Here is a 12,677-nt window from a genome sequence, read left to right on the forward strand (position 1 = left end):
TGCAAAGCTGGACTGGGGTGTCTTTAGTCTTATCTTGTTTGCTGGGATAGGAAGTACGTCTCTTTGACTTTCACCTCTGGTCAGGGTTGAGGTCAAAAATAAAATTTTAGTCATGGTAATCAGAAATAGTAGTCTCAATCTCAACTTGATACCTACACGTGGAGGCTTTGCTGGGGTTCTTAACGCTAGCCCAAGGCAAAGGAGCTTTCTGCCTCTCTTGCCTCCGAGTGCAGCACTCCATGGGTGCACAGTTGGAATGCAGTCGTCAAGAAGAAGTAACTTTGGAGTTTGCTGGTTGCATGGGTGTACAAAAACCCTTCCAGTTTTCTATATAAGCAAGATTTTCTGTCCTGTCCCCAAGGAAACAAATCTGTGCTTGATTGCTAGCTTAACGTCCGTTTGTCTAACAGAGGCAGCGTGGCACAGAAATCTTAGAAGATGCCTTATTCCGAGGACACCCTACACCTGTTCCGTCCAAAAAGTCAGCCAGCCTCGATGTGGAGGAAAAGAAAGTGCCAAGATTGGGAAAAACAGCGGAACGCTTTCCTCCGCTCACAGAGGTACCGTAGGCGACAGTCTGTGAGACAAAAGAGAAGGTTGTGGCAGAGCTGCAAGGAAGTCCTCTTCTTCTCAGTGGTTCTTAAGGCGCTTTGAAATCTGAAGAACTTGCATTGAACCTGTTAGCGAGTGGCTGTGGTTGTGGCTTCACAGTGCGAGGGTCAGCACTAAAGCTGCTTTGAAGGATTTTGTGTGCTCCCCGCGCTCCTTCAGTTGTGCTGCCCTAAGGGTTTGTGGGCCTTCTGTTAGCGGGACGGCTGCCTCAGTTTCCCCCTTTGCCGTTCCCTTTGAAGTCCCCCACCTTCACGTTCTTTCAGGCTCCTGACTTAGCTGCCTCGGTACGGAGGATGCCCGCTGGGGTTGGCTTAAACCTGGGTATTGCGAGGGCCGCAGCAGCACCTGGGAAAGGGGGTTGCCAGAGTTGCGTTCCATTTTCAGCTGCTTGAGCGTGTTTGCTAAGTTGACGGGTTTTATCCCCACGTCCTTGGTGAAAAGAAACGGCAGCAAGCCTGGGCTGTGAAGTTCAAAGTTAGGATGCTGAAACCAACCAAGCAAGGCAAAAGCGCTATCGCTCACTGAGGCAGGAAACCGTCGAAGGCAGTTGCTCTGTCACCTGAGCTGAATTTACAGGCCGTGTTTCAGTGGAAAGCTGCCCCCAGGTCAGCGTGCTCCATGCGCTGTTTCACAAGTCCTTCCCCATTTAATTGTTCCTTTCAGGCCATGGAGAGAGAGGTCAGTGCCGCATTTGGCAAAGGTGAGCCAGATGAGATCATGAGCAGTGCCTTCAAACTAAAGGTCACTCGCGAAGACATCCGCATGCTCAGGAACCTTTGCTGGCTAAACGATGAGGTAAAACCAGCTGCAGCACAGGGCTAGTCTCACTCAGCCTTTATTGAAAAATACCCCTCCGCCCTGTACAGAAGTCGCGTCAACGTTCTTTGACGACCTCCGCTGCAGAGCCTAGAAATCTCTGTACACTTCTTATTTGAGGTGTTGAAGGGTCGAGCGTTTCGGGAAGTTCCGTTACTTCTTGTATGACGCAGCTTCCCGGAGTTCGTCCGGGTTATTGGCATGGGTGGCAGGTGTTTTGATCAAACTGCCGATGTAGCCCCGTGTGAAATCCTGGGAACAAAAGCCTCCAGCTGAGGCTGGAGTTCTCTGCGCTGCGTGCTTAAGGGTGGCCAGAACAGAGGTGGTGCTGTATTTTTCGTTGGGGAAGGCAGCGTCTTATTTTGACACCTCACGTTTCCTCTTTATGGTGCAGGTCGTTAATTTCTACATGAGTCTGGTGATGGAAAGAGGGAAGAAGGAAGGCTATCCAGCAGTCCACGCGTTTAGTACTTTCTTTTATCCAAAACTAACATCTGGGGGCTACGAGTCGGTCAGAAGGTGGACCAAGAGTGTCGATGTCTTTAAGCAGGACATCCTCTTCGTGCCTGTGAACTCGCGAGCACACTGGACACTAGCCGTGAGTCCCACGGGCTTTTCCTTTAGAATTGGACGGGGAGCAAAAACTGGCAAGAGAAGTCATGTAGGTGTTGGGGGGTGTGCGGCACAAGGTTGTGCTTTGCCTAACGGTCACCTTTTAATAACAGGTCATAGATCTGAGGAAGAACATGATCACGTACTTGGACTCGCTTGGGCAGAAAGGGGACAAGATTTGTCAGACTTTGCTGTAAGTAACCGCTCCGTCACTGCTTTTCTGGTGTGAATGAGGAGAGGGGTTTTAGATTTAGTCCCTGTAAGGCGACTGCCAGTTTTCACGTGGCTTGTAGATAACCAAGCAGGAATCTTGGAGTTGCTTGCTGCGACTTGTCTGGCATCGACTGCTTATCTGCTGTCACAGCGTCCCCTGCACCCAGGGTCTGGGGTGCCTGGATTCTGCCACCTTCCCGTGAGAGGCACAGCCAAATACGCCATAGCCCCGTGGCACACGTGTGCCGACTTTGTTAGTCGGAGCCCAGGATGTGGGATCAAGGCACCCGGTGGAATTACGGCATTACAGTTCCTTGCTTGGTTTGTCTCTTTGTGCTCTGATAACATGTGATTTGGGGCTTTTTGACTTCTCCGAAGCAATGGAGTCGTTGGCCTCGTTCTTGACCATTAGCTCACAGCCTCTCCCCGTGTTTGTAAGTTTCAGATTGGGATTTTTCCTCAAAATCAGCCTTAAATCAGCTGCGGTGAGGATCCTCTGACATTTTACCGTCCTGCCGTCCGTCTTCCTGTGATCCTTCAGCTGCTTTATTTTGTTGTTGGCCTAAATTACAGAGATGAAAAGGGATTTTTTTTTTTCCTTTTGTTTTAACCAGCCAATACCTGCAAAAAGAAAGCTGGGAAAAAAGACAGCTGGAGCTGGATGTTTCAGAGTGGACTCTTCACAGCATGGAGCCACGTGTACGTGAGCACCCCTTGGGTCTGAAATGGGAACTGTAAGTGCTTCTTTGGGGCCCAGATCCTGGCACGTGACAAAGAAAGGGTTGAGCTGATGTTCCTCGAGGAGTTGATAGTAAAAAGCAGTCCCTAAAGACCGGATTTAAGAAAGGTCACTTAAGAAAGAGGCGGTGCGAACCTTGAGACACCTCGCAGGGGGGAGGGCTGCTGCGCCTTCTGGGCCTGCCAAAAATTTGGATCGTAGTGTCCGAGTCCGGGAGGCAGAGGGGAGGGATGGTGAGCAGTGAACTGGGTCTGTTCCTCGTGGGCGGGAGTGGGTATCGGGGATTAGGCAAGTAGGGTCAGGAGTGTGCGGTGAGCGCAGTGTCGGTGTGGGTAATGTGCGCTGCTTCCAAGTTGCTTTTCTTTTGAGACAGAGGGAAATCCTCCATCTTCTTTGCATTCCTTAGGAAATCCCTCAGCAGCTGAATGGAAGCGACTGCGGCGTCTTTATGTGTAAATACGCAGATTACATCGCCAGAGAGAAACCGTTCAACTTTAGCCAGGTGAGTGAAGGTCATAAACCCCTCCAAGCCCCTCTCGCCCAGGGACAGGAGCCAGGGAGGTTAGGCAGCAGCTCTTCATTGTGTCCGGGGCAGGGGCTGAGGTTTCGTACCCCGTTTCGGTGCGTAGTTGCTGGGATCAGAACTTCCAAGTGGCCTGGGCAGGGCAGAGCTGTGGTTCTCCATCCCCGCCTTTGGGAGCTGCTGCTGGTGAGATTCCTCTTGGGCAAGATACTGCTGCCAGCGGGTTTGGCATATCTGGGCTCGGTATCTTTTGGAGAAATGGCTTCTACCCTTTGACCAGTCAAGACACCGCTTCTTTTTCTTGATTTCGTTTTAGACGGGTCTTTTATTAGCGTGCTTGTAAGCTGTCGCGTGGTCAAGTCAATCTGGTTTTGTCGGGTTGTCGTGTCACCCTCTTAGGAACCGCGTGGGGTGTTGTACCCAAACGGTTGACAGTTCCTAAAGGGAACTTCCTATTAAGGACTCCGCTGGGCGTTTATGCGTGTTTGCCACCTCTTTCTACCGTGACGTCATTATTTAATTTCTCTTTTCTTTCTCTTCTCTTTTCAGACTCACATGCCATACTTCCGGAAGAAGATGGTGTGGGAGATAATCCACCAACAGCTGCTGTGACACGTGGACTCTTAGAGCTCTTCTTTTGATTACGTTTCTTCGACCTTAGTTACTTTTCTTAGGCCTTTAGTTAGTTTTCTTAGACCTTTAGTTACATTTCTTAGACGAATTTTCCTCAGAAAGACCTCAGAAAGACCACAGAAGGGAAAGAGACCTTTGAAAACAGACAAAGGCCAGAGTCCTTCTAGAGCAGATGCTGGAGAGGCCCCTTCTGGGGCAGCCTCCCCACAGGAGGACTCAGATGTAGAGGGAGTTGTTCAATCCTTCTCCGTGAAAGACCTGAGAAGTATCAGGAAGGACTTTAGTCGTCATGAAGGCGAAACACTTGTCTCCTGGTTGCTCCGATGCTGGGATAGCGGGGCAGATACCCTAGACTGAGATGGCAGAGAAGCTAGGCGATTGGGAAACCTGGCCAAGGATGGAGGGATTGTACCTGAAAGAACTGCCTGTGCGAGAGGTGATTTATAGTGATGGGCAAGCGATAGTAGACCCTGATGAAATGCCATGCAAACGATCTCTGCTCAAAAAGTTTGTACAAAGTGCACCATCACCATATTCCCACCCATTGTCAACAATGGTCTGGGGAGGATCCGATACTGACACACCAACTGTAAATGAAGGGGTTAAGAAGGTACGACAGTATGAAGACAGTCTCTCTGGTCCCTTCTCTGTGGCAGCCATAGAAAAGCTGACTGTGACCACCGAGAAAATGACTGAGAAACTGACTGAGAAAATAGAGCAAATGACCCAGAGATTAGTTGAGCAAACCGATAAACTGTTTGATAAACTAACCAAGGTGGAGGAAAAACTCCATGCTTTCCCTGTACAGACTCATGTTGCAGCTGCTAAGAGGAAACGCCCTCCTACTCAAGAGAAAAACCACCCTCCGACTCAAGACAAATCAAAGCCGATGCGAGATATCCTGTGGGTTTGCCTCTGTGAATATGCAGAAGACATGAAGAAGAGGGATGGAGAACCTACCTCAGCCCTACAGGCACAGGTGCTTGAGTTGCAAAATGAAGCCGATAGAAGAAAGGATTCTTACAGGAAGAAGGTTGCTCCAACCTACGGTAGGCGATCCTACGGACCAGGTAGGAACCAATCTGATAATCGTAGGTACTACGGTCAACAGTAGAGGTGCCCTGCCTCCAGCCAGGAGGAGGAGAGGGACAACCGACTGTATTGGACTGTGTGGATTCGATGGCCTGGCACATGAGAGCCACAAAAGTATAAAGCCCTGGTGGACACTGGTGCACAGTGGTGTTGGGTTGTTTTTTGCTGTCTCCAGGGAGTTATCTAATGTGAAAAGAGAAGTATTTATTTCTTTATATAATTTAAATATTTATTTTCATAAAAAGAGCCTTAAGGGAACAAAACTCTACCTGGTAATAAGAGAGGGTGATTTATTCTTTTTTTTATTTAACTGAAAAAAAGTTGGATGTAGCGATGTGGATTTTCGCTCCCTCACAATCCCCCAGGAAGAGGATTGGAGCCAGGAGGAGCATCGGAGCACAAAAGCCACGAAGCGATGGTCACAATGTGCTGAAGGGGCAATCGGGGAGTTGTTCAGCGGTGAGATGAGCAAGCAGCATCCCGAAAATCCGCCCCTGGAGAGGGGTTAGTGGTGTACGGACACTCTCTGTGTTCTGTAAGCCCCCTTTGGGGAGCCCCTGCTGCCCCCTTGGCAGCGCCCGGGTGGCTGTGACTGCTGAAAGCTGGTTTGGTGCGTTGAGGTGTTAGGTGGGGTGGCACAGCCCCTGCCCGCCCCGGGAGGGGGGACACCACCTCTCCGGTGGCACTGGATGGGTGGGAGGGAGGGAGGGAGCAGAGCTCTGGGAGCCATGGAGAAAGGCGTGGGGGTGTCCCTCATCGTGGCAGCCCCCAGCAGCCCTACCCCGCCACCCGGCCACCCCAAGGGACACCCAAGCCCCATCTTGGTCTTCTCCCCGTTGGGTGACGCCCTTCCACCCACCCCGGAGGTGCGCTCCTCTCCTGCGGGGGGGACGCCCAGCGCTCGCCTGGCTAGAGAAGCACCCGGGGGGGGGGATGGGGGTGGGTGACTGGGGGCATCTGAGCTTCCCAGTTACACGGGCGTAATTAGTGCACCATTAATAACCATTAGTAACCACTTTGGCTCTGCTAACCAACTGCGGCGAGGCCCCCACCCCGCTTTAGCACAGGCTTCCTGATGCCAACACCTCCCCGAGCCACTGGGTAAAGCTGCGCCTGGCAAGAAACCACCACCACCCCAAAAAAACCCCACAGCACAGCCCCCACTCCCCACCCACCCCTTCTCCCCCCATCACAGCCATGGGGCAAACTCCCACCACCACCACCCCCCAATCTCAGCTCGGCCATGACCCCCCCGAGACACTGGAAAGAGAGCAACGGAGAGCAAGCTCAGGCTCGTGTGAGCTGCAGAGATTTCTCTTTTTCTTGTGATGATGTTGTCGTTGGGTGGGGTTTGGTTGTTTTTTTTTCACGGAACACTTTGCAGTAGAGGACAAAAATATGGTGTCACAGCCCCTGGGGCCACACTGGCACCGCCACCTCACCCCCCCCCCCCTTCGCTCCCGTCCCTCGTCCCTCCTCTTCCCAGCGGCTTTCACCACTTTCCTTGCTTGGTTTTGTTTTGTGTTTGTTTTTTTTTTTTTTTTTTTTCTTACAACCTTTTTTTATATTTGAGTTGGGGTTCTTTTTCCCTTTTTTTCCCGCCTTTCTTCCCCCCCTTTTTTCTCTTTCTCTTTTTTTTTTTCTTTTCTCCTTTTTTCTTTTGCTTTTTTTTCTTTTCCCCCTTTTTCTTTCCACCACTTTTTTCCCCTTTTTTTTTCTCCTTTTTAACATTTCTCAAGCTCTCTCCAAAGGAACAGCCCCTGGCTCTCAGCTAGCCAAAGGAGACTACGGAAGAGCATTGGCACCCGTGGGAGTGGTTTCCTTCTCCTGCTTCACACTCGGTCGAGATCGTTTTTTCCAACTCGTCTTTTTTTTTTAACAAATTAAACAAAAAAAAAGCTCCAAGTATCAGTTTTACAAGGCACACAAAATCTCTAGAAGGGAAACACAAACGCAAGGTGCTGAGGTATGAAAACCTGAGGTGTTTTTTTCTGTGTGGATGTGTGTGTGTCATCTGGGGTTGGGGGTTGTGTGTGCTTTATTTTTGAAATTTAAAAAAAATAATAATTTTGCTAGGTTTTTTGTTTTTGTTTTTTTTTTTTTTTTTTTTTTCCCCAGCCCTGGGCTGACAACCTCTTGGAAATCCGGTGTTTCCCCCGTCGTGGTTTGGCCTCAGCCGGCAACAAAGAACCACGCGGCCGCTCGCTCCACTCCCGCAGCCGGGGGCAAAATCGGAAGAAAAAGGCAAAAAACTCGCGGGTTGAGATAAAGGCAGTTTAAGAGAAGAGCAACGGGAGGGGCAAACAATCCCAATAACAGCGGTAAAGGAATAGACGGACGCGATGACAGCGCCTCCGCGCACCGACCGGCCCCGCACCGCCGCAGCCCGCTCCCAGCCGCCACTTCCCGCCCCCTCCCCCGGCGAGCTCCCCCCAGCCCCGGGCATGGCTCACAGGGGATGGGATACCTGTGTCCCTGCCGGCTCCTCGGGGAAATTAACCCCATCCCTGCCGGAACCAGGACACCCCCCGCCCCTCTTTCCCCCCTTCTCTCCTGCAACCCGCATCTTTCAGCCGCGTCGGGGCGGTGATGGAGAGCGAAGGGACAGAGGGACAGCCGGGACGGGGGGACGCAGCAGATGCCAACCCCAGTTTGGGACTCAGGGAAGCAAAGAGGAAAGGGCGCGTGAAAGAGAAATGCCTCTTTGAGGAGACGGGATCCCTTCTCTTGGCTCATACAGGCACTGCTCTTCTCAAAGCCCTTAAGAAATCGCTTTTTAACGCTCCTTTAATTATTATGGGGGGTTTCACCCCCTGCTGGCAATCCTACATCCCTGCTCTACCGGGCATTAGAGAACCACTGGACTAGTTCCTGTCCTTGAACCTCGAGAAAAGCCGGCTTTGGCTAAAAACCAAACATCCTCCTCCCGCCCCCACCCCCTCTGAAAAAAAAAAAAAAAAAATTAAAATCCTTACCGCCTCCCCCACGGCACCGGCGCCACCGGCAGCCGCCCCCCCCACCGCCACGGCACAGGCGCCTCCGCCGCCGCCTGCACCGGCACCGGCACCCGCACCACCGGCAGCCGCCCCCCCCACCGCAACAACACCGGCCCCTCCGCCGCCCGTCCCGGCACAAGCCGCGCCCCCCCCGCAGCGGCACAAGCCACGCCGCCGCCTCTCCCGGCACAACCTACTGCAGCCACTACAACCAGTACCAAAACTACTCCAACTCCATCAAAATCGGTACAAGCCGCCCCGGGAACCAGGAGCAGGAAGAGGAGGTCAACTCCTTCCCCTGCCCCTTACCACAAAGACCACCTCAAGTCACATAGCTTGGGGGAGAGTTCTGAACAAGATCCAGGGGAGGGTCCTTCAAGACCACAGAAGGGAAAGAGACCTTTGAAAACAGACAAAGGCCAGAGTCCTTCTAGAGCAGATGCTGGAGAGGCCCCTTCTGGGGCAGCCTCCCCACAGGAGGACTCAGATGTAGAGGGAGTTGTTCAATCCTTCTCCGTGAAAGACCTGAGAAGTATCAGGAAGGACTTTAGTCGTCATGAAGGCGAAACACTTGTCTCCTGGTTGCTCCGATGCTGGGATAGCGGGGCAGATACCCTAGACTGAGATGGCAGAGAAGCTAGGCGATTGGGAAACCTGGCCAAGGATGGAGGGATTGTACCTGAAAGAACTGCCTGTGCGAGAGGTGATTTATAGTGATGGGCAAGCGATAGTAGACCCTGATGAAATGCCATGCAAACGATCTCTGCTCAAAAGGTTTGTACAAAGTGCACCATCACCATATTCCCACCCATTGTCAACAATGGTCTGGGGAGGATCCGATACTGACACACCAACTGTAAATGAAGGGGTTAAGAAGGTACGACAGTATGAAGACAGTCTCTCTGGTCCCTTCTCTGTGGCAGCCATAGAAAAGCTGACTGTGACCACCGAGAAAATGACTGAGAAACTGACTGAGAAAATAGAGCAAATGACCCAGAGATTAGTTGAGCAAACCGATAAACTGTTTGATAAACTAACCAAGGTGGAGGAAAAACTCCATGCTTTCCCTGTACAGACTCATGTTGCAGCTGCTAAGAGGAAACGCCCTCCTACTCAAGAGAAAAACCACCCTCCGACTCAAGACAAATCAAAGCTGATGCGAGATATCCTGTGGGTTTGCCTCTGTGAATATGCAGAAGACATGAAGAAGAGGGATGGAGAACCTACCTCAGCCCTACAGGCACAGGTGCTTGAGTTGCAAAATGAAGCCGATAGAAGAAAGGATTCTTACAGGAAGAAGGTTGCTCCAACCTACGGTAGGCGATCCTACGGACCAGGTAGGAACCAATCTGATAATCGTAGGTACTACGGTCAACAGTAGAGGTGCCCTGCCTCCAGCCAGGAGGAGGAGAGGGACAACCGACTTTATTGGACTGTGTGGATTCGATGGCCTGGCACATGAGAGCCACAAAAGTATAAAGCCCTGGTGGACACTGGTGCACAGTGGTGGTGCTTTTTTTTTTGCTGTCTCCAGGGAGTTATCTAATGTGAAAAGAGAAGTATTTATTTCTTTATATAATTTAAATATTTATTTTCATAAAAAGAGCCTTAAGGGAACGAACCTCTACCTGGTAATGAGAGAGGGTGATTTATTCTTTTTTTTTTATTTAACTGAAAAAAAGTTGGATGTAGCGATGTGGATTTTCGCTCCCTCACAATCCCCCAGGAAGAGGATTGGAGCCAGGAGGAGCATCGGAGCACAGAAGCCGCGAAGCGATGGTCACACAGTGCTGCAGGGGCAATCGAGGTGTCGTTCAGTGGTGAGATGAGCAAGCAGCATCCCGAAAATCCGCCCCTGGAGAGGGGTCAGCGGTGTACGGACGCTCTCTGTGTTCTGTAAACCCCCTGTGGGGAGCCCCTGCTGCCCCCTTGGCAGCGCCCGGGTGGCTGTGACTGCTGAAAGCTGGTTTGGTGCGTTGAGGTGTTAGGTGGGGTGGCAGCAGCCCCTGCCCGCCCCGGGAGGGGGGACACCACCTCTCCGGTGGCACTGGATGGGTGGGAGGGAGGGAGGGAGCACAGCTCTGGAAGCCATGGAGAAAGGCGTGGGGGTGTCCCTCATCGTGGCAGCCCCCAGCAGCCCTACCCCGCCACACGGCCACCCCAAGGACACCCAAGCCCCATCTTGGTCCTCTCCCTCTTGGGTGATGCCCTTCCACCCGCCCTGGAGGTGCGCTCCTCTCCTGCAGGGGGGGACGCCCAGCACTCGCCTGGCTAGAGAAGCACCGGGGGGGTGCTTAGGGGGCATCTGAGCTTCCCAGTTACACGGGCATAATTAGGGCGCCCTTAAGAACCATTAATAACCACTTTGGCTCTGCTAACCAACTGCGGCGAGGCCCCCACCCCGCTTTAGCGCAGGCTTTGTGATGCCAACACCTCCCTGAGCCACTGGGTAAAGCGACGCCTGGCAAAAAAACACCATCACCCAAAGAAAACCCCACACCACATCCCCCACTCCCCGCCCACCCCTTCTCCCCCCATCACAGCCATGGGACAAACTCCCACCACCACCACACCCCAATCTCAGCTCGGCCGTGACACCCCCAAGACACTGGAAAGAAAGCAACCGAGAGCAAGCTCAGGCTCCTGTGAGCTGCAGAGATTTCTCTTTGGTTTTTGATGTTGTCGTTGGGTGGGTTTTGCTTGGTTGTTTTTCACACAACACTTTGCAGTAGAGGACAAAAACGTGGTGTCGCAGCCCCCGGGGTCGGCGCCGGCACTGCCACCTCCCCCCCCCAGCTCCTGTCCCTCCTCTTGCCCCGCAGCTGTTCCCACTTTCCTTGCTTGGTTTGGTTGGTTTTTTTTCCTTTCTACCTTTCTTTTTTAATATGTTTTCGCTTCCCCCTTTTTTCTCTTTTACCCCTTTTTTCTTTTGACCTTTTTTGCTTTTTCCCCCTTTTTCCCCCCCTTTTTTTCTTTTTCTCTTTTTTATTTTCCCACTTTATTTTTCCTCCTTTCCCTTTTCTCTTTTTAAACATTTCTCAAGCTTTCTCCTGAAGGAACGGCCCCTGGCTCTCCGCTAGCAGAAGGAGCCTACGGAAGAGCTCTGGCACTGACATGGGCAGGAACACCCACAAGTGAGAACTGGATAGACAAAAGGCTCCTCAATGATGACACTGGGGCAGCCCGACCTTAGAAGCAGCAGAGGAGCAGAGCCACCCAGAGCCACCCAGAGAACAGGAAGGGCTATTCAGGGCCTTATTGTCTGCGCGAAGTAACCATCTGCTGAGAACCGGTCTGGCGGCTCAGAGCTCAGCCACAGCAGCACTCTTGAGCCAAAGGGGAAAAGTACACCGGCAGGAAGACTGGGAGTCTTCCTCCACAACAACCCACAGATCATGACCAGAGTGGTGCCTATTCCCAGCCTACACTAATGAATATTACGCCTTTGCATCAGAAAGGAACGCTTGCTTTACCAGCCCCTGGGCGAGTTGGGAGCCATCCCCCTTGCACCCAGCGCTGCAATAAACATGCTGCTTTGTAACTCGCCCCGAGTTGGGGAGTTTCTTTCCCCACGTCAGCACCCCTGGGATTGCTTTCCTTCTCCCGCCTCGCACTCGCTCGACATGGTTTTTTCCAACTCAGTCTTTTTTATTAAAAAAATTAATAAAAAAATGCTCCAACTCTCAGTTTTACAAGGCACACAAAATCTCTAAAAGGGAAACACAAGCGTGAGGTGCTGAGGTACCAAAACCTGCCGCTGTTAGTCCAACTAAAGGGACAGCGTCGGGAGGCGACGGAGGAGGAAGGGGGAGGCTGTGGGATGGAGAGAGCCCTCCCCGTACCCCTCAGCTGCGCATCCTCGCAGCGCCGCGGGAATGGGGGGCTGTGTGTCTGGGCGGGTCTTTGGTTTGCTCCCCTGACCTGCTGGGGGTGGTGGAGGAGGTTGGAGGGGGTTGTCCGGCAGTGGGGTTACATTCATCAGGCGGTGCTGGGCGGCACGACAGGAGCATCACTTGCTGTGCTGCGAGGCCGGGGCTCCCGGAGCGTGTTTCTGCTCCTGCTGCTTCACCTGCTGGACCATTTCCCTCATCTTGCACTGTGCAGTCTTGGGGAGGAGAAGGGAAAAGCAAGAGGTGGGGGTCAGGGCACTGTTTCTCCCACCACCACCCACCCCTGAGCCCCCACCGAGCATCTCGCCGCTCCCAACTTTTCACCCCGGACAAGCCCTAATTAATTTCAGGTTTCTGGGTTTTTTTAACTTGTGCTTCCTCCATCGCTCCTTGAGAGAGGCTCAATTTTTTGGGGGGGGGCCGCCATCCCGCTCGAGTGGACAGGAGACAAGGTTATGGAAGATGAACCCAGGTGGGATGCGGGTGGCTTTGCCCGCACCGAGGAGTCCATTCACAATGTCCTCACGTCCAGCAGCATCAAAATCATGGTA

Source organism: Vanellus vanellus, assembly GCF_965231255.1.
Source record: "Vanellus vanellus genome assembly, contig: HAP1_SCAFFOLD_87, whole genome shotgun sequence".
NCBI classification, from domain to species: Eukaryota; Metazoa; Chordata; class Aves; order Charadriiformes; family Charadriidae; genus Vanellus; species Vanellus vanellus.